The 23,667-nt window shown below is 61.0% G+C and overlaps 1 protein-coding gene across 2 annotated transcripts in view; it reads right to left on the reverse strand.

Annotated features, from left to right (window-relative positions):
- CRACDL (CRACD like) overlaps nt 1-23,423 on the reverse strand; it is a 119,451-nt gene extending 96,028 nt beyond the window's left edge. The window contains exon 1 of one of the 2 annotated variants that reach the window (XM_071208730.1): nt 23,354-23,423. The gene's annotated coding sequence lies outside the window, so the exon portion shown is untranslated. Of the gene's footprint in view, nt 1-22,891; nt 22,958-23,353 lie in introns of those variants that run through there. The other variant, XM_071208731.1, reaches the window with a different exon arrangement.
- Between the last annotated feature and the right edge of the window lie 244 nt (nt 23,424-23,667).

A 23,667-nucleotide genomic window follows, 5' to 3' on the forward strand; every position in this document is an offset into this window, starting at 1 on the left:
CAGTGTGGAAGCACCCAAATGTGCGGCCTGGAGACCTCTGCGCCCACCCTCCGATGATGGATCTTTTCTAGACAACTCAAAATCCTGAGCAGTGGGGCAGGAATGGGCCACACGTTGCCACTCCTGCAAATTTGGGACCCGTCAATGCTGGCCCTTGGCACCACAAGAAGTAGTCAAGGTGGGGGAGCGGCCAGCAGGATTCCTGGCCAGCCAGCCAGGTGGTCTCCAGCTTCTTCCATCCCACAGCCTGAGGATGGCGTCTCAACCCAACAGCTCGCAAGTGAACAAAGATTTTATCCACTCTAATAAAAATCCAGACCCAAGCACCCCTATCACTCTGCATGCCTATCAGCCAGATACACACCCGCAAGGGGCGTCCCCTCCTTTCCCTGGTACAAGCTGCCACTTGCCCTGACTACAAAACCCAGGTTCAGGTTTCCAAGGTGCCCTGCAGGCCCAGTGACCTTCGTCAGCGGCCGAAGGACGCCAGGGCCAGGCCTGGGAAGTAGACTCAGGCTTTAATTCGCAATAAAGGTCAATGTGCGCAGACATCAGTTTCCCCTGTCCCTCACCCGTTCCCTCTCGGCTCTGCGCCGGGTTCCTCTCCTCACTTGTCTAAGGAGCCAGGATAATCCTGAGGTCGGAGGTCTACACGCAGAGAAGCCGCTGCCTGGAATTTGCCCTCTCCGGGGCGAGTTCTCCCGCTTTTATGTTTAAAAGCTGAATGCAAACATTTGGAGTATGGGATGGATGATGTCCCGATTATCAGCTGCACACGGAGAATCAGCAGTTCGGGAACTCTGCTTGCTCAGAGAGGTCTTTCTGGAGAAGATTCAGAAGAGATCGGCCAAGAGCTCCCAGATAATTTCTGTGAGGCTTCTGCGCACACCACGAGATTCCTGTTTTCCAGAGCCAGAAGCGGCAGTAGCAATTTCTTACATTGCCCTCCTGTTTGCAGGCCTCTTTCTTCTGGCTGCATTAGATTCCCTGTGCTTCTCAAGGGGGTACTTATTGGTTCATAAAATCATTTTCTTTATTTTGATTCAGTTTCCTTCTGATTTACACGTAACAGCTGTGCCATGGAATTGCTAGAACTTATAAAAAGAGGTGGGGAGGAGCAGAAGGAGCCCTCCTAAACGTCCGAGAACACAGCCGTGACTCCAAGACCCAGGATCCGAGAGGAGGCTCTAAAAGGTTTCCACGTAACCTGGACCCAAGTGACTGTCACCGACCACGGGTGAAATCCAGCTGCAGACGAGCAGAGCCTGCGGCAGAAGGACGCACGCAAACGCCGCTGGGGGAGGGCATGCGCCCGCGCCCCCGCCCAGGCCTGCCACCACCCGCCTGCTCCACGGCTGGAAACCCGAGCCCGGGCCCACAGGCTCCCGGCACACCCGCCCGGGGGCCACCTGGCCAGGGCGCTCTTTTTCCCTGGTTCCATTTCAGCCAGGAGAGTCCTGCTCCTGCGCCACCTGTGAACCCACAGCACCTGTCCCAGTGGCGGGAGACACAGAGGGCAGTGACGACAGGGCTGGGGGCGCCAGCAACGGACGCTGCCTTGCAGGGCGGGGGCCGCCCTCTAACGGGACGGCTTGGGGAGGAGGGACGGGCCGCATTTCGCCCTGACCCTCACCCGCCCTTCCCCTCTGGGCTCCTGCTCCTCCAGCTGCTCCTACGGGTGGGAAGCGGATGCCACAGACCTCTTTCTTGGGGGGCTGCAGGCAGGGCCCCTCCTGAGAACAGCGGGCTGCAGCATCTTCTCTGAGTAAGTCCTTGTTTCCCTATCACCACCAGCTCCGACTCGTGATGACAGCTGAGCCTCCAAAACAAGGAGCGGTTGAGGCGCTGACCCCCCCCAACCAACCCGCTGCCAGAGGGGGGTTCTGGGGTGCGACAGGCCTGTGTGCGGTCCCTGGTGGAGTGCTGTCCCCCTTTGGGCCGTTTCCTCTTCCGTAAAGCCGAGCCACTGCCTGTGCCTGCTCCCGGGATGTCATAAGACAGAAGGAAGTGACAGAGGATGCACATAACCCAAGGTGACGTGAAACCGCTCTCAGAGAAAGAGGAGCGGCCGGGACGCAGGTTCTGATGAGCTCCCTGGTCACCGAGAACCAGAGAAGTCGAGGAAAATTGTACTTTTTAAAAGGGCTGAGGCGTGGTCTTCAAACACCCTCCAGAAGCGGGGGGACGCAGAAGTGGGGGAACGCAGAAGTGGGGGGACGCAGAAGTGGGGGGACGCAGAAGTGGGGGGACGCGGAAGCACAACTCTGACCCCCCCGCCGGGGGAGGAGTCCTGGGTAGGAGTGACCAGGCTTGCAGGTCAAGTTCAGAAACCCTGGCTCGGGTAGTTTTAAAAAATTCTTCCTAAGTAACTCCTGCCAATGCTCCACCCGCCGCGAAGCCCGTCGCCCTTCTCGGCCTCCGCGTTCACGTCTGGAAAACCCAGGAGTCCACGAAGCTCTGGGCCTGGCCTCCTCACGAGCGCCCCGGGGGGTCCGGTGGGATGGCTGCACCCGCAGCTCCGCTGCGACGCAGTGGCGGGGCCTGACACCGGGGAGGAGCGGCAGGAGGAGCGGGGCCAGTGGCCCTGCTGCCAGCTCCGCAGGTGCCTGCCGCCGTGGGGCCCCGGGGACCTCATCCTGTGAAGCACAGAGACTCGGCCTGCCCGCCTCGCGGCTGACGCGGGGCTCGGACCACCCTGTGCGGGGCCTTGGAAAGAGGAGGGGCTTCCAGCCGCGGGAGGCTTCCCAGATGCCAGCGGCTACACAGGGGCTGAGCCGGGCCCAGGCGGCACAGAGCCCGCGGGAGGGGCGCGTGCACGGACCCTGCTGCCCGCCCCCTGGGGCAGAGCACCACTCAGGGCCTCTGGGGCTAAGCTGGCTAAAGCGAGGACCCTGCCCGCGGATCCCTCCAGGTCCTGGGGTGGGTTTCATCCGGCTTTACCGCTCCTGACACCCTCCTGTGCCCAAAGATCAGGGAGGCCCGCGGTGAGCAGCGCAGGGAGCAACGGTACCCGCAAGCACGGGCTACTGCGGCCTCGGGGAGGGCGGCCTGGCTGGGCCCCCTGGGTCCCAAAGCCGGGGACCGAGGCCAGGCCGAGGCTTGACAGGGAAGGGGCCTGGCCAAGGCTTCAGACCTTGGGACACTGCGCCTTCCTCCCCACGCCGCTGCATTCGCAGGCTCAAGCCCACAGACACCCCAGAGACACCCACCACGCCACTCGGCGTATGTTTCGCTTGGCAACGGGAAGGATCGCGGAGGTGTCAGCAGCGCCCACACCGCTCAGCCAAACCTTCAAAGACGTTTCTTCTGGAACTATATCGACACGCACCTGACTCAAGGTGTCATGTTCCACCTGGCTGGCTCGTTCGGTGGCAGCACAGGTGCCTGGCCCCGGCCCACCACTGGGAAGCGGGCAGCCCACCCGGGCTCTGCCCCCACATGCGGGGAGTGACGAGTTCTGGTGACATCCGCCGGTGTCCTGGGCAACACACGCCCCAGGGATTTGGAGAGCACGGAGCTGGGGACAGTGGGAAAAGGGGCAAGAGTGGACAACGCATTCTGCAATGTGGTGCGGTACCCACGCCAACAATTCTCTCCTGTCAAACAGAAGGGCGCTTTGCCAAGAGGGCAGGAAGGTGAGTGGGGGCGGCCGTGCTGGCAGGTGTCGGAGCAGCCCACCTGTGGGTCGCTCTGCCCACCCGGGTGGGCTGTGCGGTGGACGTCCCGAGCGGCCGGCACCTGCTCCCGGCCCTCTGCTGGTCCACGAGCGGCGCACGCGGGCAGGCGGGGAGCAGGCCTCCCCGAGAGCCGACCCCTGCAGGCCCGGGCCGCCGGCTCCCGGCCCCCCCCAGCCCGGCTCACCGTCACGCTGCCTGCTGCGACCTGCTGAGAACGAGGCTGAGCTAATTCTGGGCTCCCTGCCACCCGCACAAGCCCACGCTGCACGATCTGACTCGCTTCAGGGAGGCCTGGCAGCAGGAGCTGGGAGGAGGGCCGCCAGGGGTGCCCACTGGGTGCACGGGCAGGGGCTGGGGGTCCTCGGGCCGTGGGGATTCGGGGGAAGGCCCGGGGCCTCGGGGCGCCTCAGCCAGAGCGGACGGCAGGACAGAGGCCGCGCAGTGAGCTCTGCAAACGTCCGAGCCCCCAGCCGCGCGGCGCACAGCGTGCGGGTAAAAACTCCACCAGGGTTCTTCCACCCCCAGGCCCCTCTCAGCACGGGGCACACGCTCATGGCAGTGCCAGCTGCTCACGCTCACGGCAGCGCCCGGCTGCTCACACGTAGAAAGCCTCAGATCAGGAACCACTCCCAGCGTAGGAGAAAAAGAGTATTTGCACCTGAAAGTTCAATTCCATCTAATCCAAAATTCACCTGCTGAGCCCCAGCCCGTGAGGTCCTTCTGCGCAGCCTCAGAGGCTGGGGTGCAGCCCCACCCTCGAGACGCATGGGACGCAAGGAGAGGACATGACTCCCGCCCAGGAGGCAGGGGAGGGGGAAGGCGGCTCAAGAGGGTGGCCGTCCGGGGGGCCCGCGGGCGACGGCAGCGCAGAGGCTGCTGGGGGGCCTGGCAGGCGGGCCGTGGCGGGGGGCACCCAGCTCTGCAGCCTGCGGCGAGCGGTGTTTGGAGAGCAGAGAGGGACGAGGCTAAAGCCTGTGAGAGACAGTGTGGGAAGTGGCTGGACACAGGGAGCCCTGAGGGCAGATGGCCCAGGTCCCCAGGGCAGCTCTGGAAGGGACAGGGAGCACCGGGGGCAGGCGGAGGGCAGCATGGCCAGGCCGGCCGAGGGGACGAGGGGCAGGCGGAGGGCAGCACGCCAGGCCAGGCCGCCTGGATCCTGCAGCTCGCCTCGGAACCGAGAGCCACGCCCCTCGTCCAGCAGGTCTGGGCCTCCAAGGAGCGGCGGGCAGCGTCAGGGGCAGAGAGACCCAGCGCGTTGCCGGGCGGCGGGTTACTTACGTTTACCCGTGGGGCGGTTTGAGGAGTGTTTTGGTTTCCTGGGTTGCTCACGGCGGTGGCTGTAGCAGTGGGAATGTGTGAGCTTACAAGCTGACAGTTCTGAGGCTGAGAAAAACGCCCCAATCACGGCATCATCAGGGGATGTTTGCTCCCAAGACCGGCTGCGCGGCAGGGCCCGTGGTGGCGTCTGCGGCTCCCCCTTCCCGTCCGGGCGCCGTTGCTCTCCACGTCTTGCTTCCACGGCGCTCTCTGTATACCTCCCATTTGTAAGGAGCTTGAGTACGAGGATTAAGACCCGCCTGGGAAGCGGATTTGGCTCAACGGATAAAGCATCCATCTACAACAGGGGAGGTCCAGGGTTCAAACCCTGGGTCTCCTTGACCCGTGTGGAGCTGGCCCACACGCAGTGCTGATGGTGCAGGGAGTGCCGTGCCACGCAGGGGTGTCCCCCGTGTAGGGGAGCCCCACGCACACGGAGTGCGCCCCATAAGGAGAGCTGCCTAGAGCAAAAGAAAGTGCAGCCTGCCCAGGAATGGCGCCGCACACACGGAGAGCTGACGCAGCAAGATGATGCAACAAAAGAAACACAGATTCCCATGCTACTGACAACAGAAGCGGACAAAGACGATGCAGCAAATAGACACAGAGAACAGACAACTGGGAAGGAGGGGGAAGGGGAGAGAAATAAATATAGTAATAATAATAATAAAAAGACCCCCCTGCACGAGGCGGGCGGCACCTTGTCTGAAGCACACAAGGCACCTGAAATGATCCGCACCTCAGGAGTGGGTCAGCCTTGACAACCTGCTTTTCTGGGGTGCATGCAGCCTTAAATCACCAAGCGGAGTGCGTGGGCTGAGCCGGCAGCACCAGGGGCAACTGCAGTGACCGGCAGACATGACAGACAGAAGACACGGCTCAGAAGAGGCACACCAGCCGGGTCCAAGGCCCCTGCACCCCTGCCCTCCCAGGCAGCAGACCTGGGCGAGTCACTGGACAGCGCTGCAACCTGGCCTGCCCCTCGCCGAGAGGGAATTAAATTGCAGCCTCCTCCGACGAGAAGCCCTCCAGGTGCCACTGGCCCTTTATCATCACCTCCCTTTGTCGTTGCCTTCTCCCTCTGACCCACAGAGCAGTGTCAAGCCAGCCAGCACGACCATGTGTCCCACTCGTGGTCCCAGGCAGCACGGAGGGGTGGGGGCTCACGCTGAGGCTCCTCTCATGGACCCTGAGAAGCATAACAAGTCCTCTGACCCCAACCGGCCGGCGTCAGCAACAGCCAGTTCAGGCCACAGCGTCGGGCTCTGCCCACGTCTGCCCCGCAGCCTCCGCTCCGCTCAGAAGCACCCCAGGAGCCGGGTTTCTGGGGGACCCCCTGCAGGGCATTGCACGTGGGGACCGTGGGTGCCCCTGTGCATGAACAGTCTCTGCGCCCAGCAGGACAGGCAGTACCCCCAAGCCCCTCCCCTGGAACGCGGGGGTCCTGCCTGCTCCCCCGCCCCAATGCACCTGCTCACGTCCTAGGCCCCCCCAGCCACTGCCCCCCCCAGCCACTTCCAAAGTCGCCCTCCCGTGGGCTTCGCCGCCCGCAGCGCTCCCCTGGTGCTCCTGGCCACTGGCTGCAGACACGTGGCGTGTGGGCTGTGCCACCCGCTGCCCGCGTGTGGGCAGAGCCGGGCCAGAGCTCCTGGCAGAGCCACGCCGCGCAGTGGGCGCCCGACCTGGCCAACCGCGGGGTCTCCGGGCTGCAAGGGCACGAGTGAGGATGAAGACGGCTGCCCACGGGCCTCCTGCCTCCCGAGGACGTTCTGAAAAGCGGGCCCCTCCCGCCCTCGCCGCGCCCAGGGAGATGGGTGTCCGCTCGCAGGGGGCCTCGCGCTCACAGCCCCCACAGGGACCCGGGCGGCTCGGGGGCAGGTGCCCGCACAGCCTGCCAGGCGGGGCCTCCGCGAGCCCCTGGGCCGCCACCGGGCTCGGGTTGGCGCGTCAGCCGAAATGGGGGGCCTCTGGGAGAAGGGAAGGGGCGCCAGCCTGGGACCACTTGGAGAGCGGGGCCCAGCCGAGGGCAAAGGAGGGGTGCAGGCAGCGGAGGGGCACAGGCAGAGGAGGGGTGCGGGCAGAGGAGGGGCACGGGCAGGGGGTCCGTGGGCAGCAGTGGGGGGCACAGGCAGAGGAGAGGCACGGGCAGGGGGGTCCGTGGGCAGCAGAGGGGCGCAGGCAGCAGGGGGGGCACAGGCAGAGGGGGGTCACGGGCAGGGGGGTCCATGGGCAGCGGGGGGGGCACGGGCAGAGGAGGGGCGCAGGCAGCGGGGGGCATGGGCAGAGGGGGGCATGGGCAGAGGGGGGCGCAGGGGGGGGCGCGGGCAGAGGGGAAGGCGCAGGCAGCGGGGGTGTGCGGGCAGAGCGGGGCGCAGGCGGCAGAGGGACACTGCCAAGCAGGAGCCCGTGTGCCCGCCTGGCACCAGCCTCCATGCCCACCGTCAGGGGCTCTGCCCGAGTGAGGGGTTTTGGGAAAGGAGCCGTCACCAGGGTCTCGGGGTCGAGAGATGATGGGGACGTGGAGGCCAGTCGGGCCAGCCGTGTCCACCTCCTGGCCGTGCACAGGGACAGACCTGACGGCTGCAGAGCGTGGGCTGGCAAGGAAAGGGGACGCCCCAGGACAGAGCTCAGGGGACTGGGGGTGCAGGGCAGGAGCAGGGAGGAACAGCGGGGCCCCCGCGGCGGCCCTGGGCCCGGAGCCTGGAGGTGGCCCGGCCAGAACACCCCGAGCACCTGCCGGAGCCCCAGAAGTCAGCCGGGCCGTGCCCGAGACACCCAGGCGGTGGGAACGCACCCTCCAGGGCCAGGCACGCTGCGTCCCGGGAAGCCACCTGTGTCTCCGCTGACACCGGAGGCCACCTGGGCACGCGGGCCGGGCGCGCGCCTGCAGCTCGCCAGGTCACAGCAAGCCTGGCAGGGGGCTCACCGACCGCAGGACGAGGTCAAGCGCGGCCCAGGACGATCCCTCGGCCTCTCGCTGAGCCAGGTGCCGGGCAAATCCCCCACGCGCCTGTCAACCAGCCCTGTCAACCAGCATGAGATCCCCTCGCGGCCCAAACCAGCGCTCGCAGGAGCGCGTCCCGGACGCAGCCCGTGGCCTCCCGCCGCCACGCGGCCCCCCGGCCTCTCCACTGCTGCCTCGAGGTCACCGGGACAGGCCTGAGAGCCGCCCACACGTCCAGAGAGGGAAGGACCCCAGCTCCCACCACGTCACCTAAACTCCAGGGTGCACTTAAGAGAATGGGCATTTTCCAATCACAAAAGCCATTCGCTGGATTAAGAAAAACCACCACCAACACTGCGGGAGCCACATGAGGAAACCCCACTCAGCAGTAAGGAGGAGCGGCTACCGGTGCCCGCAGCTACGCGGACGCGTCACGAAACAACGAAGAGCTGCGAGAAACCAGACAGAAGGCGGCACGTGCTGCACGGCCCCATTTATACAGAAGTCCAGGAAATGCGCTGGCAGAGCCCGTGGGGGCGGGGAGAGGAGGGGGGTGGCGGAGGGAGGCAGGCCGCCCAGGGACCCCAGAGGGTGCGCACAAAGGCCCAAACTTACCAAACTATGCATTTCAAGGTGTGTTAATTGTGTGTCATTTTTTATGTTAGGAGGTGCCACGGATTGAACCTGGGGCCTCGTCCATACGAAGCAGGCGCCCAGCCACTGAGCTCCCCCCACTCCCCCCAGTGTCGATTCTTTAAAGAGTACTTTAAAAAAAAGGTAATTCAGAGGAGCAGATATTGCTCAAGTGGTTGAGCACCTGCTTCCCATGTACAAGGTCCTGGGTTTGATTCCTAGTACCTCCTAAAAAACAAAACAAAGAAATGAATAAACCAACCCTCACTGGGGAGCAGATGTAGCTCAGTGGCTGAGCACCTGCTTCCCATGTATGAGGTCCTGGGGTCAATCTCTGGTCCTCCTTAAAAAAAAATTTCATGCTAATTGTAAAGAAAGAGAAAATAATAGATGAAATTGACATAATTCAATCGGAGCTAACGAGAGGCATTTTGACGTTTCCTTCCATGCATAAATGTTTTTATGACACAAGCCCCTTGTAAAGAGTTGGCTGTTGTGAATTTTCTCTCCTTCTTTCCTTTCCATTTCCTGCCCTGAGTTGGGTGCTGTTTCGTGTGGACGCCCGGGCCTCCTGCACAAGGGGACAGGGAGGGGACAGTGGCTCCCGGAGGGAGGGGGCACAAGGCAGGGCTGTGGCCAGGCCTGGCTGGGGGGAGCCGACCAAGGTGCGGCCCGGCCCCTTCCCGCACCCACGCCCCCTCCGGGCGTCTCCCTCTCCTGGAGGCCCGCCCGCCTTGCTGCCTTCACGTGGCCTGAGTCACGAAGCTCCGGAACATTCTTCCAAAATGTCCCTGGGGCCTCGAGCGTTCTCAGGCCCACGAATGACGCGCTTGCTGTGGCCGGGTATTCCAACGGCTTCCAGAGGCTCATCTATAGAAACGGACGACACAGTGATGGCCCGCCTGGCACGGGAACCTCTGCCCACTTAATGGTTAAACTGGCTCAACTTCCAGGAAATGGAATTAGCGAGATAAAGGGGTGAATTCTTTTCAGGCTTTGAGACACACGGCCAAACCAAACCTCCCGGAGAAGGGCCTCTTCCACTCCCAGGGGCACGGGCAAGTCCTGGCGGCACCTCTCCCCGCAGTGAAGGCAGCGAGTCTCGTCCAAACACAAACACAAAAACACACCAGGGAAGTGGACTTGGCCCAGTGGTTAGGGCGTCCGTCTACCACATGGGGGGCCCACGGTTCAAACCCCGGGCCTCCTTGACCCGTGTGGAGCTGGCCCATGCGCAGTGCTGATGCGCGCAAGGAGTGCCCGGCCACGCAGGGGTGTCCCCCGCGTAGGGGAGCCCCACGCGCAAGGAGTGCGCCCCGTAAGGAGAGCCGCCTAGTGCGAAAGAAAGTGCAGCCTGCCCAGGAATGGCGCCGCCCACACAGAGAGCTGACACGACAAAATGATGCAACGGAAAGAAACACAGATTCCCGTGCCGCTGACAACAACAGAAGCGGACAAAAGAACACGCAGCAAATTGACCAGAGAACAGACAACTGGGGTGGGGGAGGGGGAGGGAAGGGGAGAGAAATAAACAAATACATCTTTAAAAAAAACAAACACCAAAACTCTGACAATGGGATAGCAAAAGGCAGTATCTTATCTTAACATCCACCTATTTGACCACTGCAAGATTTTCTCACATCTATGACCATTTACATTTCTTCTTCTTGTAAGTAATTCCTATCCTTTGCTTCTCAGTGGGAAGTCCCTCCGTCGTAGGAGCTGTTCATATCAAACACTAGAGAGCTTATGTAATAGAGTATTTGTCACATATGGTGCAGGCATTCTTCAGTTTCTCATCTGACCTTTGATTTTGTAGGTTTGTTTTTGTTTTTGTTTTGTGTTTTTTTGCATTCTAAAGTTTTTATTCCCTCCATTGGACAAATAAAACAATTTTGACCTGCAGCTTCTGCCTTGGTATCCTGCTTAGAAAGATGTTTCTTATCCCATGAATGCTTAAACACTAGGCTGGAATTTTTTTTTTTTTTTGAGCACTATAATAATTTCATTTTCACATTTAAAATTTCAATCCATGCAGAATATTTCTTGGGGGTTGACATGAGTGAGCGATTTGATGGTTTCCCAAGTTGTTAGCCATTAACTCAATCTATTACCTTCTATTTTCTAGACTTTCTAGTCTGTCCCACAGATATGCTCTGTTCCCATTCCAACATCCAAATGTTCAAATTATTGTAAATTTACAATGTATTAATACTGCTAGGTTGTCCACTAAGATTTTGGCTGGGAATTGCATTAAATCCACATATTAACTTGGGATCAGCTGAAATACTTAAAATATTGATCCTTCCAGGAGCATGCTAAAATCTCCACCTGGGTGATTACTCCGCTGCCCCCAGCACAGGCTCATCCTTCTCTTCCTACAGCTTCTAAACACTTCCTATTAAGTTCACTCCTGGGCATTTGACCATGGTTTGCCTGTGAACATTTCGTCTCTGGCACGTCCACTGAGCCGAGGGCGGCTGGCTCCCCCGCATGTCCAAGGGGTCTCCCCTCATGGCCATGCCTCTGGGGGGCTCCGGCTATGTCCAGCCCTGCCCACCAGGCATGGACTGGCTCTTCCTTCACCTGGAAACGCCATCCCCTGAGCGTCCCCTCCCCTAGAAAGAGAGTTCACTCTTCCAGCTCCACCCTAATGCCACCTCCAAAATCCCCCGAACAATTACCCCCCTGGGCTCTAATCCACTGCCTGATACGCACCCCACTGCCCCACTGGCAGGTGGCAGGTGAGGCCGCGGCCACACCTGAGGCCTCCTGCTTCACATCACAGTGCTCGGCTCAGGGCTGCCCCGCTGAAGCCACTGACCCACTGGAGGAGGGAAATTGGACACGTGTGCCCTGGGCAGAGAAGGCACTGCTCCCGGCTCACGGCCCGAGCCAAAAGGAAGAAGCGCTCCAGGAAGGCAGGGAGGCCCCAGGGGCTGAGGACAAAGAAGCGTTTATGCCTCTTGAGATGGGGGCAGGGGCAGAGTCAGCCAGCCCTGCCCTCTCGGAGTCTCCTCAGGCCACGTCCTGGGCCCCTCATCTCATGGAAGGTGGGAGCCCCGTGCCCAGGGACCATGTCTGCCCAGCCACGGCCCAGACACACACCGGTGCGGGCCAAGGTTCCCAGGCTGGAGCGCTTGTGGGACACAAACGGCGACCCCTGCCGGCCCCCGTGAGCCAGCTGGGCCGTGGGGCCAGGGCAGCCTTCACAAGCTCCAGGGACAGTGACGGTGGCCAGCGCCCTCTCCTCCTTGGTTTTCCTTGAAAGAGGCAAAGGACAGGAGCGGATCTGGATCAACGGATAGAGCATCCGCCTACCATACAGGAGGTCCAGGGTTCAAACCCAGGGCCTCCTGGCCCGTGTGGCGAGCTGGCCCACGTGGAGTGCTGCTGCGCAAGGAGTGTCACCCCCCACAGGGGTGCCCCCACATGAGACGTAAGGAGTGCAGCCCCGCACAGGAGAGCAGCCCACCCAGGAGCGGTGCCACCCACATGGAGAGCTGACGCAGCAAGATGATGCAACAAGAGAGAGACACAGAGAAGAGACAATATGAGATGCAGTGAACTAGGGAGCTCAGGTGGTGCAAGAGAGTAATCGCCTTTCTCCTACTCCGGAAGGTCCCAGGATGGGTTCCCGGAGCTGCCTCATGAGAATACAATAGACACAGAAGAACACACAGAGAGCAGACAACAGTGGCAGGGAGGGGGGGTGGAAGGAAAACAAAATAAAGAGGCAGAGGAGAAGGACCTCTGGTGGGCCAGAGGCCAGGCATGGGCTGGGGAGGTGCTAGAAGGTGCTGGCTCATTTAGTTTCCTCAGCAAACCCGTAGGAGTGGCCGCCCCGACTCACAGATGCGGGAAGCAGCCGCGGGACCAGGCTGTGACTCTCTCCATCTCTCGGTAACCCCGAGGTGGGGGTCTCCAGCGCTTGGTCCTGCAGAAAGAGGGGCTCTTGCCTCTTCTGAACAGGCTCCGGCCAACATGGAGTCCCCCCAGGGTCCCTGCCACACTTCCAGCCCCTTCCGCAGCCGTGCTATGGCTCAGCCAGGGCCCTGGGCCGCTGCCACCTTCGTGCCTCTGCACAGGCCGTCCCCGGCCGGGGGACCCTCCATCACAGCCCTGCGGAACCTCCCCGTGTGCTTCTCGGGCCTAGGCACTTTTGCCTTCATAGGTCTCTTCCTCCATGCAAAAATATTACATCCAAGTTACATTTAACAATTGCCTGGGTACAAAGTTATAAATATTAATATTAAACCACTTTCTCTGACCAAAAAGGTCCAGACTTGCTTCCGGTTTGAAAAGAAACTGAAACATTTTCAGGGGGCCCCGGCACTGTGCGCCCACACCCAGTGGGTGTCCCGTGGGCTCTCATGCGAGACCAGCTCGAGCACGGCCACTTCCCCATGACCCTGCCCCCCCAGCCCTGCCCCGCAGAAGCCTCTGTCCCCATCACCGTCCCCCGCACTGACGCTGACTCCTCCCATGTAGACTGTGGGGCCGGGTAAGTGCACGCTGGCGGCACCCTGACCAGAAACGAGGGTTTCCACTGCCCCAGCCATGTGAGCCGATGGCTCTGTTTGCGTGACTTGTGCCTCAATCTTTGCCATTTGGCTAAAGAATTGAAGAGATGAGATGTGGAGGCATTTTCGGGACGTGGAGTTGTCCTGGATAGTGCTTCACGGACAATTACGGGACATTATAGATCCCCCCAGGGCCCACTGGATGGAACGTGAGAGTCTGGGCTATGATGTGGACCATTGACTACGGGGTGCAGTGATGCTCAGAGATGAACTTACCAGGTGCAATGGATGTGTCGTGATGATGGGAGAGAGTGTTGCTGTGGTGGGAGTGGGGGGCGGGGGCGGTGGGGTTGAATGGGACCTCATATTTTTCATAATGTAATTTAAAAAAATAAAAAAATAAAAATAAAAAAAGAATTCATATTCAAATACATTCAACATCCAGCTCCTTGCACAGGTGTCGAGAAGGTCAAGGTCCCTGCAAGACTGGGCCTCTAAGGACAGAATGTGCCTGCAAGAGCCTCCTGGGGGCTGCGATGGGAGCCAGGTGCCAGGGTGCCTCCCATCCTGAATGGCCAAGACAATCTGGGCATTTCCACAGCCAAAGCTCAAGGTTTCAATCCCTCCGCAAGTAGCAGAGTGGCCAACACTCGACCAGAAGCTAAGAACTAGATCAAGCTGAGCAGCAGCCAATCGGTGGAGCTGAGCTGTGTCAGCCCACTACATCTTTCAAATTTGTGCTCATATTTGGTTATCTCGTTTAGACTATTTTCTGTTAATTTGTATAATTATTTTAATAAAATATCTTTTCCTAAAAAGAAAACATATAAGAGTCTCACAGCTAGTGTGAAGCATCAACTGCAGAAGCACCATGAGCTCAGACACCCCCTGGTGGAATCTACTGAAATTGCAAGCAAAGTACCCAGGAGGAAAAAGCAAGCCTGTACCAAATCCAATGGATGTGTCATGATGATGGGAACGAGTGTTGTTGGGGGGGGGGGGGAGAGGGGGGGTGGGGGGGTGGGGTTGAATGGGACCTCACATATATATTTTTAATGTAATATTATTACAAAGTCAATAAAAAAAATAAAAAATAAAAAAAAATAAAAAAAAAAAAGAAAAAGCAAGCCTGGCAGGTCCACCTCTTTGGAAACCTGCAAATACTAACTCTCCAGGCACAAAACCTTAGTTCTTTACCTGTGAATCTCTGAGGCACAATTACTATCTGAAAATGGAATCAATATTCATCATCACGTCCCATACATATATGGGTCATTTTTCAAATATGTGCAGATATTGATGTGATAAATAAACTACAGTGTAACCTAAAAGAGCCTCAAAAGTCATACTGCCTTTTTGTTGATTTGTATTTTCCCCATTGATGGACTGTGAAAATACAGGTTTCCCAAATTGATTGATATCACAAAGGGGACCGCACACTCAGAAAGACTGGGAACCCTGGCTTTAGTGGAGAGCCAGCAGTCCTCAGGAACCAAACACGGGGCAGTCCACCCTGGACACTGACCCTTGACTTGAATGCAGGTGGCAGCTCCTATGTGGTTGAGAGTGAGGAGCTTAAACTGCAGTTTGGTACAAAAGACTAAACGTCCATCAGAAGAGCAAAGAACTGTCATCATATCACAGTGACATGTTTATTTTGCAACTGGGGAGTCACAGGACAGATGGGGTTTGGGAAGTACCTGCTCCCTCGGCTGGTCACACCAGCACTTGAAGAACGGGACACCAGGATCACCCTGTAGAGCCAGAAACCCGGGACACTGCTGGCCCTGTGCCCCCCGGCCACTGACCTGGGTGCCACGTCTCGACCTGGGACCCCATCCCACCCCCTCGGGGGCTTCGCGAGGCCACCTCGCTCTCCGCCCCGCCTGGGTCTCTTCAGATGGGACCAGGTGGGTCCACCTGAGCTTCCTTTTCTCACTTCTTAACAGGGACAATGTCTTCTACTGACAGAGGTTATTCCAAGACTTAGTGGACTAAGTGTTTAAGTACCCCGTGGGGCTCAAAGTCAAATACACGCCAGCGGTTGTGCTCCCCTCCCTTCCCCTCTGCGCTACTTCGGCTTCACAGACCAGAGTCATTTACCTTCACCCCGAAGGTGAGGAAGGACTTGCGCATATAACGTGCTTCTGTTCTACCAGCACCGGAGACCCACCCGCTCCTCCAAACCACGCTGTGGGGTGCACCGTCCCCCCTTCCACACAGCTGGAGACGGGGAGAGCCGGGATCTGAACCCACAGGCCCAGGCACAAGGCCCTGGGGCCCCCAGGCTCCCCAGGACACGCTACCCACAGTCCTGCAGGCCCCCCAAACCCCCCACCCTGAGCCCCTGCCCCCAGCGTCTGGCACCTCGGCCTCCACCACCTTATTCTCTAACTTAAGAAGGGGGCGCGGGGAGCTGGCAGGCACTAAGGCCTAATACAGTAAGAACGTTTCCCGCTCACCTCCCCGCCAGTTACGACACAGTTGCCACTTCCACCCAAGTGACGGCCTTTACTTCTCCCAGTAGCCCCGGGAAGGGGCACCCCAGGTGTCAGGGGCAAAAGTGGAAGTGGGCCCCGAGGGGCCAACCCGAATCACCCCAACACCAGGAGCCGGGCCGGGGCGCGCGCCTCGGCCACCCACGGCTGCCTGGGATGGCGCTGGGGCACGCAGGGAGGGCTGACCCGACGAGGCGCCCCCCGGCCCCCAGCTCTCCCCGGGCCCAGGGGCGTGAACTCTGGGCAGCTGAAGGGGCAGCTCCGGCCTGGCCCAGGGTAATGGCTCAAGGCACACGAGAGGGGCCCGCCGGTCAGGGCCCACTCCACTTTTGCTCGAACGTAAAAGGGGCAGGGAGATCACAGACTAAATGGCATCACGGGGACATGCCGGAAGTAAGGAGGGGCTCAACTGGCACGTCACACAGGCATGTGCGTACACACACACAACAGGCGGCTGGGGACAGCCGTAGCCACAGGCCACATGCCCAGCGGCTGGGGAGAGCACGTGTTCCTCAGCCACATGTGCGCGCGCACACACATACATGCCCACACAACGGGAGGGTCGGGCAGTTGGGATTATCCCCTATCATATGCCACACGCGCACACGCAGATTCAGAATCTCACTGCTTATGTTTAGGATGGAAGGAAAACCGGCTGCTGCAGATAAAATACTTGTTCCAGTTTACTTCATATTACACCATCAACGGACACCCCCCAAATTAAAGAAGCAGAGCTGTTACATATAAATGAAGCTCTGTTTTCAATTCATGAAAAAAGTGCTATAGTGAGTTCTCTGCTATAAATCAAATTGCTATTACTTTCTCTTTTGTGAAGAACATGCGGGAAGCAGATGTGGTTCGAGCAGTTGAGCACCCTCCTACCACAAGGGAGGTCCTGGTGCCGCCTAAAGACAAGGAGCAAGACAGTGAGCTGATGCAACAGCCTGGTGCAACGAGGTGATGCAGCAAAGAGGCACAACAAGGAAAACACAGTGTGAGACACAACAAGCAGAGAGCAGAGATGGTGCCTCCCTCCCATACGGGAGGTCCCAGGTTCAGTTCCCAGTGCCTCCTAAAAAAAAAAAGATGAGCACACAATGAACAGACACAGGGCAAAGGCGGAAGGGTGGAGAAATAAAATTAATCTTAAAAAAAGCAAAAACACCCACAGGCTTTGCTGGAAGTACCAGCTGCCGGGCCCTCGACGACAGTGCCCCGGGAGCGCGTGGAGAGGTTGGCGCTCCGCCTCTGCTGCGACCCCCAGCCGCCCCCTCCCCCACCCACAGCCCCTCCTGAGCTTGGGGGGAGCACCAGCTGCTCTTCTGCAGCACCTCTCTGAAGGGGGGCTTTCCTGGGAGGGGCCGAGGCGCAGCCCCCAGCCGCCCGCACCGCCTCCATCACGGCCAGGGCTTCAGGGGGTGAAAGGCAAACTTTCCTGTCGTCGCTTCCAACAACGCTTTCCTGGAGCGCCTCCAAACACAGCAGCCACGCAGAGGGGCCACGTGGAACTATGGGACGCCCCAATTCATGGTGCTCACTCACCAAAGACACACACTGTCCCTAAACGGGCGGCTGGTGGAGGGCGACTCTGGAAGACTCGGGCTGGCCGTGACCCTTAGCAGGACGCCAGCACCTGCTTCCCACCACGGCCGACAGCCCGGCTCGGGAGAGGGCGGACGGGCTTGCTCCACCCTGCTGGGGGCTGGAAAACTCCACGCACACCTCCCAGCTCACTTCCCCGGGCTCCCCACGTAGCTAAGGTGCCTCCTCGGACACAGGCACCAGGTGTGCCCAGGGGGCATGGCAGAGGTCCCCAAATCTCATCCACAGCCCCACAGAACCTCCCTGGGGGCGTCTGCCGGGCGCAGCATGGCCGGAGCGGGCAGACTGCCCGGCGGCAGCTTACCCTGGAGTCTGGCCACGAGCCCACCTTCCAATGATCCTGTCTCCCCAGATTTCCTGCACGAAATCCTCTTCTGCTTAAACTAGCGGGAGTGAATTCTGAGGGATGTGGATGCTTGAAAGTTTAGAGAAAAATCCATCTGTGGAAAACACCTTGCTGTGAAAGAGGAGAGGTTTGCACAGACCGAGGAGGTCTACCTCCAGGATAGTACTTCAAGGGAAGTGGATGTGGCTCAACTGATAGAATGCCCACCTACCATATGGAGGGTCCAGGGTTCAAACCCAGGGCCTCCTTACCCGTGTGATGAGCTGGCCCACACGTAGTGCTGCCGTGCAAGGAGTGCCATGCCACACAGGGGCGCCCCCACGTAGAGGTGCCCCACACGCAAGGAGTGCACCCTGCAAGGAGAGCTGCCCCGTGTGAAAAAAAGCATAGCCTGCCCAGGAGTGGCACCGCACACATGGAGAGCTGACACAGCAAGATGACGCAGCAAAAAAGAGACGCAGTTTCCCAGTGCCGCCAGATAATGCAAGCGGACACAGAAGAACATACAGCGAATGGACACCAAAAAGAGACAATGGGGGGAAGGGGAGAGGAACAAATAAAAGAAATCTTAAAAAAAAAAAAAAGAAATGCTATTTAAAAAAAGATAAAGAGTACTTTGAGGGGCCAGGTGTGGCTCCAGTGGTTGAGCGCCTGCCTCCCACATGGGAGGTCCCGGTTTGGTTCCCAGGGTCTCCTAAAAAACAAAAACAAACAACAACCAGAACAAAAAGGAAAACCAACTCAGGGAAGCTGATGTGGCGCCAGCTTCACACATATGAGGCCCCAGACCCTGGTACCTAAAAAAAAAAAAAGACAGTACTTCGAGGGAACTGATTGGACAAGCGTGAAAAACAAAAAACGTGGATAAAGATGTCCACTGCCAAGCTCTGACAAAATGGCAGACGGTTGGAAATGGCCTCAATGTCCACTGAGTACCAGGTTTGGGTGAGCGACGGGACGTGTCCAACAGTGAAGCCCCCACAGCTCCGAGAGCTGGGGCGAAGGAAAAACGTCTCGTAAGGTGGAAGCGTCAACACGTACTGCCAGCTTTGGAAAACCAGGCCGCCAAACAACACGGCCGTGGCCTCTTTTCATTAAACCAATGCTCGTACTTACACGTATTGCGACATACTTACATGTACCCCCGTACGTTCAGCGTAACACAGACAAAGCCCTGCTCTGCCTCGGTTGCGCGGACGGGCCGTCGCCGCATGCCAGCCTGGCACCCCGTGGAACCACAGCCGAAGACCCGCCACACCGAGACGAGCCAAATCTCACCCCCTCGGGGCGGGCCGGCGGGTCTGCTCCACGGGCAGTTCCCTGCCTTCCAGACCCTTCCCCGTCGCTGGAACAGCCCAGCCCGTCCCCACTGGTCCCAGCACCTCCCAGGAAGCCCCGTGGGTATGGTCAGGGCCCACGAGACACACTCGGTCACTTCCATTCCAGGCTGCAGTGCCAAGCAGGCCACGCTTAAAGAAAGACTCAGCCCCGAGACCCCTCTGTGCCCACGAAGGCCACGCCACGGGCATCTTACGTCGTCAAGTTCTCCGTACTCTTATATAAAGATGCCCTTTTCACCCAGACAGTATACGGGAAATACAGACCCAGGATCATTTAAAGATCTGGTGCTCAAGGGAGCACGCAGCCGACACCCAGGGGGCACCCGAAAACACGGTCAATTCCATTCCCGGGGAAACGGTCAGAGTTCACCAGCTGAGTCACCCAGTCCCACGGAGGGGAGCGGCCGCGTGATTCAGACGCGGCGTGGGTGGTACTGACCCGCCAGCAAACCCCTTCCTTCTCCCGCCTCACCCCCGCGGGGGGCGTGAGCACCGCAGCTGCTAAGTCATAGATCGGCCCTGCAGAAAATACCTGTAACAAAGTTTTGGTAGCACTCCTTGGGGAAAGAAAACAAGGTGAACGATGAAGGCACAGAAGGAAGGTCAGAGGCTCGGGGGGCGCGGCGGGCAGCGAGTGGGGACGGTGCTGCGTGCCGAGCTCCGCCGGCCCCCTGAGCTGCGGGGTGGGGGGGAGAGCCCAAGGTCCCCGACCCGAGCCCGGCTATGGGTGACGCAGGGCCTGCGGTGAGCTGGACCCCGCACTCCCATCCCCGTCACTCCACCGGACAGGTGCGGCCGTGGGCCAGGCCACAGAGCGCTGCCCGGACCAGGGCGGCCCAGAGCTGAGGCCAGCCTATGCGGAGCTCGGTGCCCGGACGACGCGGCTCATGGCCGGGCAAGAGCAGGGGCCAGGCCTGGGCACAGGGCGAACCTGAGGCGGGTGCGGCGGGCATCGTCGGCGCGGGCCCCCCAGGTCCCCCAGCGCCCTGGGCTGGCCCACCCTGATGAGACGATGGCGTGACGCAAAGATGCCCACCCTGGGAGCTGCTTTAAAGGGAGATTCAGTGCTCCCGTGGAATGCCTGAGAATATTCTAGGCTGAAGAGAAGACAGCAGATAGGGTGGATGACTCTAAGCTCTGCCAAGTACAGGTGAGGACGCGGTGGGTAGAGCACATGGGCGTTAAAAAGAGAGAGGAAGGGATGAAGGCCCAAGGGCCACCGGTGTTCCCGAGGCACTAAGGATGCACAAGGCACCTGGGCAGTGACTATTCGCGATGCCCCAAATAGAGAAAAGACCCCACGCACGGCCTACTCATACGTGTGCGGCTCCACGGGCGAGAGGCACTTTGTGCTGCCAGAACTCGGTCACCCACAGTTATCCCACTCTGGGCCCATGTGCCCTCTGCACCTGCGGCTGTCCTTCGGGCTGGCGGGAGTGGCACTGCAGTGGCTGGGAGGATGTGTCCTGGGCGTGTCATCGGCCCCGGGCCCCTCCTGTCCAAGGCACCCCGCCCCCCCACACACCCCAAAACCAGTCCCCGTAATCCCCCCACGGGCGGGGATGGCGGGCGTGGCAGAGAGAGACAGGACAAGCCAGCACCCCTTCCGCCCATCTGTCCCATCTCTTTCCCTCGCTTCTCGCAGTGTTTTAAATCGCCTCGGGGCCACTTCCCTCGTGCATCTCCCACCAAGTCCACTCAGGGCACTCTGCGCAGCAGGTTACAGAATTTCCTGAACGCCGCCAGATCTCAGACGTGGATGGACCCTTTTGCGTTAGGGTATTTAGTGGAGGGAATGATCATTTCTATTTGGGAATAATAAATGCCCTTTCACCTCTGACAAATTAAGGAAGATAACGGAACAGTAATAGCTACTCGTAGTTTACGGAGCACTTTCTGCTCACATCCTGCCCTAGGCCGGCCTCTGGGGTGCGAGCTGCTGCCCTCCTTCTAGGTGGCACCGAGGTGGCCTGGCCGCCCCTGCCCCACACAGCCGGGCCTCCTGCTTTCGGAAAGCCCAGCACCACCAGCATCTCCTTCTGGGCAGTCCTTCTGAGAGTGGCTTTGTGGGAAATGCTCAAAACCCAGCTGATACCTGCCGCAAACACGAGAATTCAGGGGCAGAAACCACGGAGAGGGGCAGAGGCAAGGGCAGATCTTGCTGCAAGTTCTCCAGCGTCCCACATTCAAGACCAGTTTCCCACGCCAGGGCCGGGAGGAGGCCAGAGCCAACAGCGCTGCTCCCCTGCCACCGCGCAGGAGGACCCTCCCCGATTTACAGAAACCTGGACCGTGAGACGCTACCCCTGAGCCTCGTCCCGCCAGGCGCCTCCAGGCCCCCGGGGGGGCTGCCGCGCGTCCCGAACTGGGCCCCCTGCCTCGTCACGTCCTGTCAGTGCGAGGCCCCAGGCCCCTCACACCGACGGGGCATCGCGTGCTTCCCGAGGGCCCAGCTCGGCCTTCCGCGTTCAGCACAGCAAAGCGACACAGCCAACTCCCAGGCGGCTCCTCGGAAGCGCGACGCGTCTTAGGGGCACTTCCCTGAGCTGGAAGCTCCTCGTGCTCCAGGTCGAGGAGCGACATGCCTAGATGAGAACGTGCTTCCCACCGGCCTCGCTGTCGCCCACCGAGAGGTCGTGGAAGCGCCCCAGCGTCTGCAGGTGTCTGGCGCGGTGCCAGCGGGAGTCGGCCCACGGGGGGGCCTGGAAGGGCCGTCCACCTGGAGGCGGTCAAGACCCCCTGGGATGGGAAGTCCCCTTGCAGCTCACGCTCACGTGGCTGAGCCTTAAGGCGCCTCGCGCCCCAGGTCCCCCAAGAAGCCTTCCCTGGCCACCTCACCTGGTACCGCGGAGCAAGACCAGAGCCCAGGGCCGGGGCATCCACCTTTGGGCATCAAAGGGTCTGCTCTTTCTCCCCAGGTAACCCCTAAGCACCTTGCAGAAGCACTCACACGTGGACGCGGAGGAAATGCCGAGCACCCGGCAGGTGATGCCGATGTCAGGAGCAGCACAACAGGGGCAGGGGAAGGCCCTCCTGTGCGGGGCGGCGAGGAGCCCGGGGGGGTGGGGGCGTGAGACCAGGAGGAGGGAATTAAAACCCCAGAGCTTGAGGGGCTAGTGGGGAGCAGGGGCTGGGGGCCGTCCTGCTTCCTGTGAGGAAGGTAAAGACGGCGGCCGAGCCCAGCTCAGCGTGGCTCGAGCCGCCCCTCCTGCCTCTGCAGGTGCCCAGGTGCCCACCAGGGGCCCCGAGGAGACCTCAGGGTGTGGGGACGTCGGGGCCAGGTGTGGGAGGTGCAGAGAAACCTCAGTGGAAAACAAGAAGGAGCAGACTTCTCGGAGGAGGACAGCAAGGGGACGGGGTGCCACCGCACCTGCCCTGATGCCACTACAGCCTCCTCCTGCCCTGAGGCTACCTGCAGAGGGGTGACCCAGAGACACTGCCCCGCCAGGGACCGCACTGCTTTAAGCCAGATGGGGACTGAGAGTCACTTAGGTTCAGGAAAAACACAGTCGGTAGCTAGGACTAAGCATCCCAAAGGTTGAAGCCCCCCTATAAAGAGTTCTGCACCCCACGATCGGGGCTGATCAATCCCACCCCTCAGCAGTACCATCTCCACTCTGACCCTGCGTGGGGGGTGTCCAGGGAGGACACGCACAACTGACTCAGCACCGGCGCCGCGAAAGCCTCGGGGACACGCTCCCGGGCACGAGAGCGGGTGCCAGCTCGCCAGGTGCGCGCCCGAGGCGGGGTCCGGGCGGCTGCGGCTCCCGCGTGGGCACGTGTGCCGAGGTCCAAGCCAGGGACCCCGCGGGCACCCTGGCGGGTCTGCGGAGGTGCGGGGCGGGCGCGCCGTGGGTCCGGCGGCCGCTGGTTGCCCCCTCCCTGCGCTCCCCGGCTCGCCAGTAAGTTCTGGAGGTGACCCAAGGCCAGCGGCTGGCGGCACCTGCTCGGGGGCGAGTCCCACGGCGGCTTTCCCTCCACGGGCCCTGCACAAGCCAAACGGTAACTCACCTGACGACCCCCGGCGACCACGCGGGACCCCGCGTTTGGTAAAGTCCCGCCTGGCCCGAAGCGTCTCTCGACCGCGGAGTTTGCACACCGATCACGATTTTGCACACTTACACCAACCCCGACCCCCTCGGCGGCAAAGCCGGAAACCTGTTCCCCAGAACAGCGGTGGCCTCGGGAGGCGGCCGAGGCACCTGCCGCGGGCTGCGGGGCGCGGGGGAGGGCAGGGGGCCCGGACCCCCGGCCCCGGGTCCCCGCCGCCAAGTCCGGCGAAGTGCGCGGGGGAAACTTTGGGCACTCGCGGAGCGCGCCGGCCCCCGCGGCCCCCACGTCCCCGCCGCCCACGGGGGCTCCCGCCCGCGCGCCTCGGCCCCGCCGCGCTCCCAGCGCCACCGCGCTGCGCGCCCCCGCGCCCGCCGCCCCGGCTCCGACCCGCGCCCGCCCCGCGGCCTTCGGCGCAGGTACCTGGCCCCGGAGCGCGGCCCGGGCTCGGAGAGCGGCGGCGGGACCGGCAGGGTCCGCGGGGACGCGGCGGCGCGGGGCTCCTCCCGCTCGGGGCGCGCGCCCGGCCGCGGGGACGCAGCAGGTGTCTCCCGGACGCCAGGCCTCCCGGGCCGCCGGCAGTGTGGCCGGACACCCGGCGGCGGGCGCGACCCGCCCCGGCCGCCCGTGGCCCCGCGTCCCGCGCGCGCTCCCAGCTGCGGGCGCGCCGGCTCGGCAGGCTCGGCGGTGCGGGGGCGGGCGCCGCTCCTCCCGCCCGCGGCCGCCGCGCGCACGGC

Source organism: Dasypus novemcinctus, chromosome 17 (assembly GCF_030445035.2).
Source record: "Dasypus novemcinctus isolate mDasNov1 chromosome 17, mDasNov1.1.hap2, whole genome shotgun sequence".
NCBI lineage: Eukaryota > Metazoa > Chordata > Mammalia > Cingulata > Dasypodidae > Dasypus > Dasypus novemcinctus.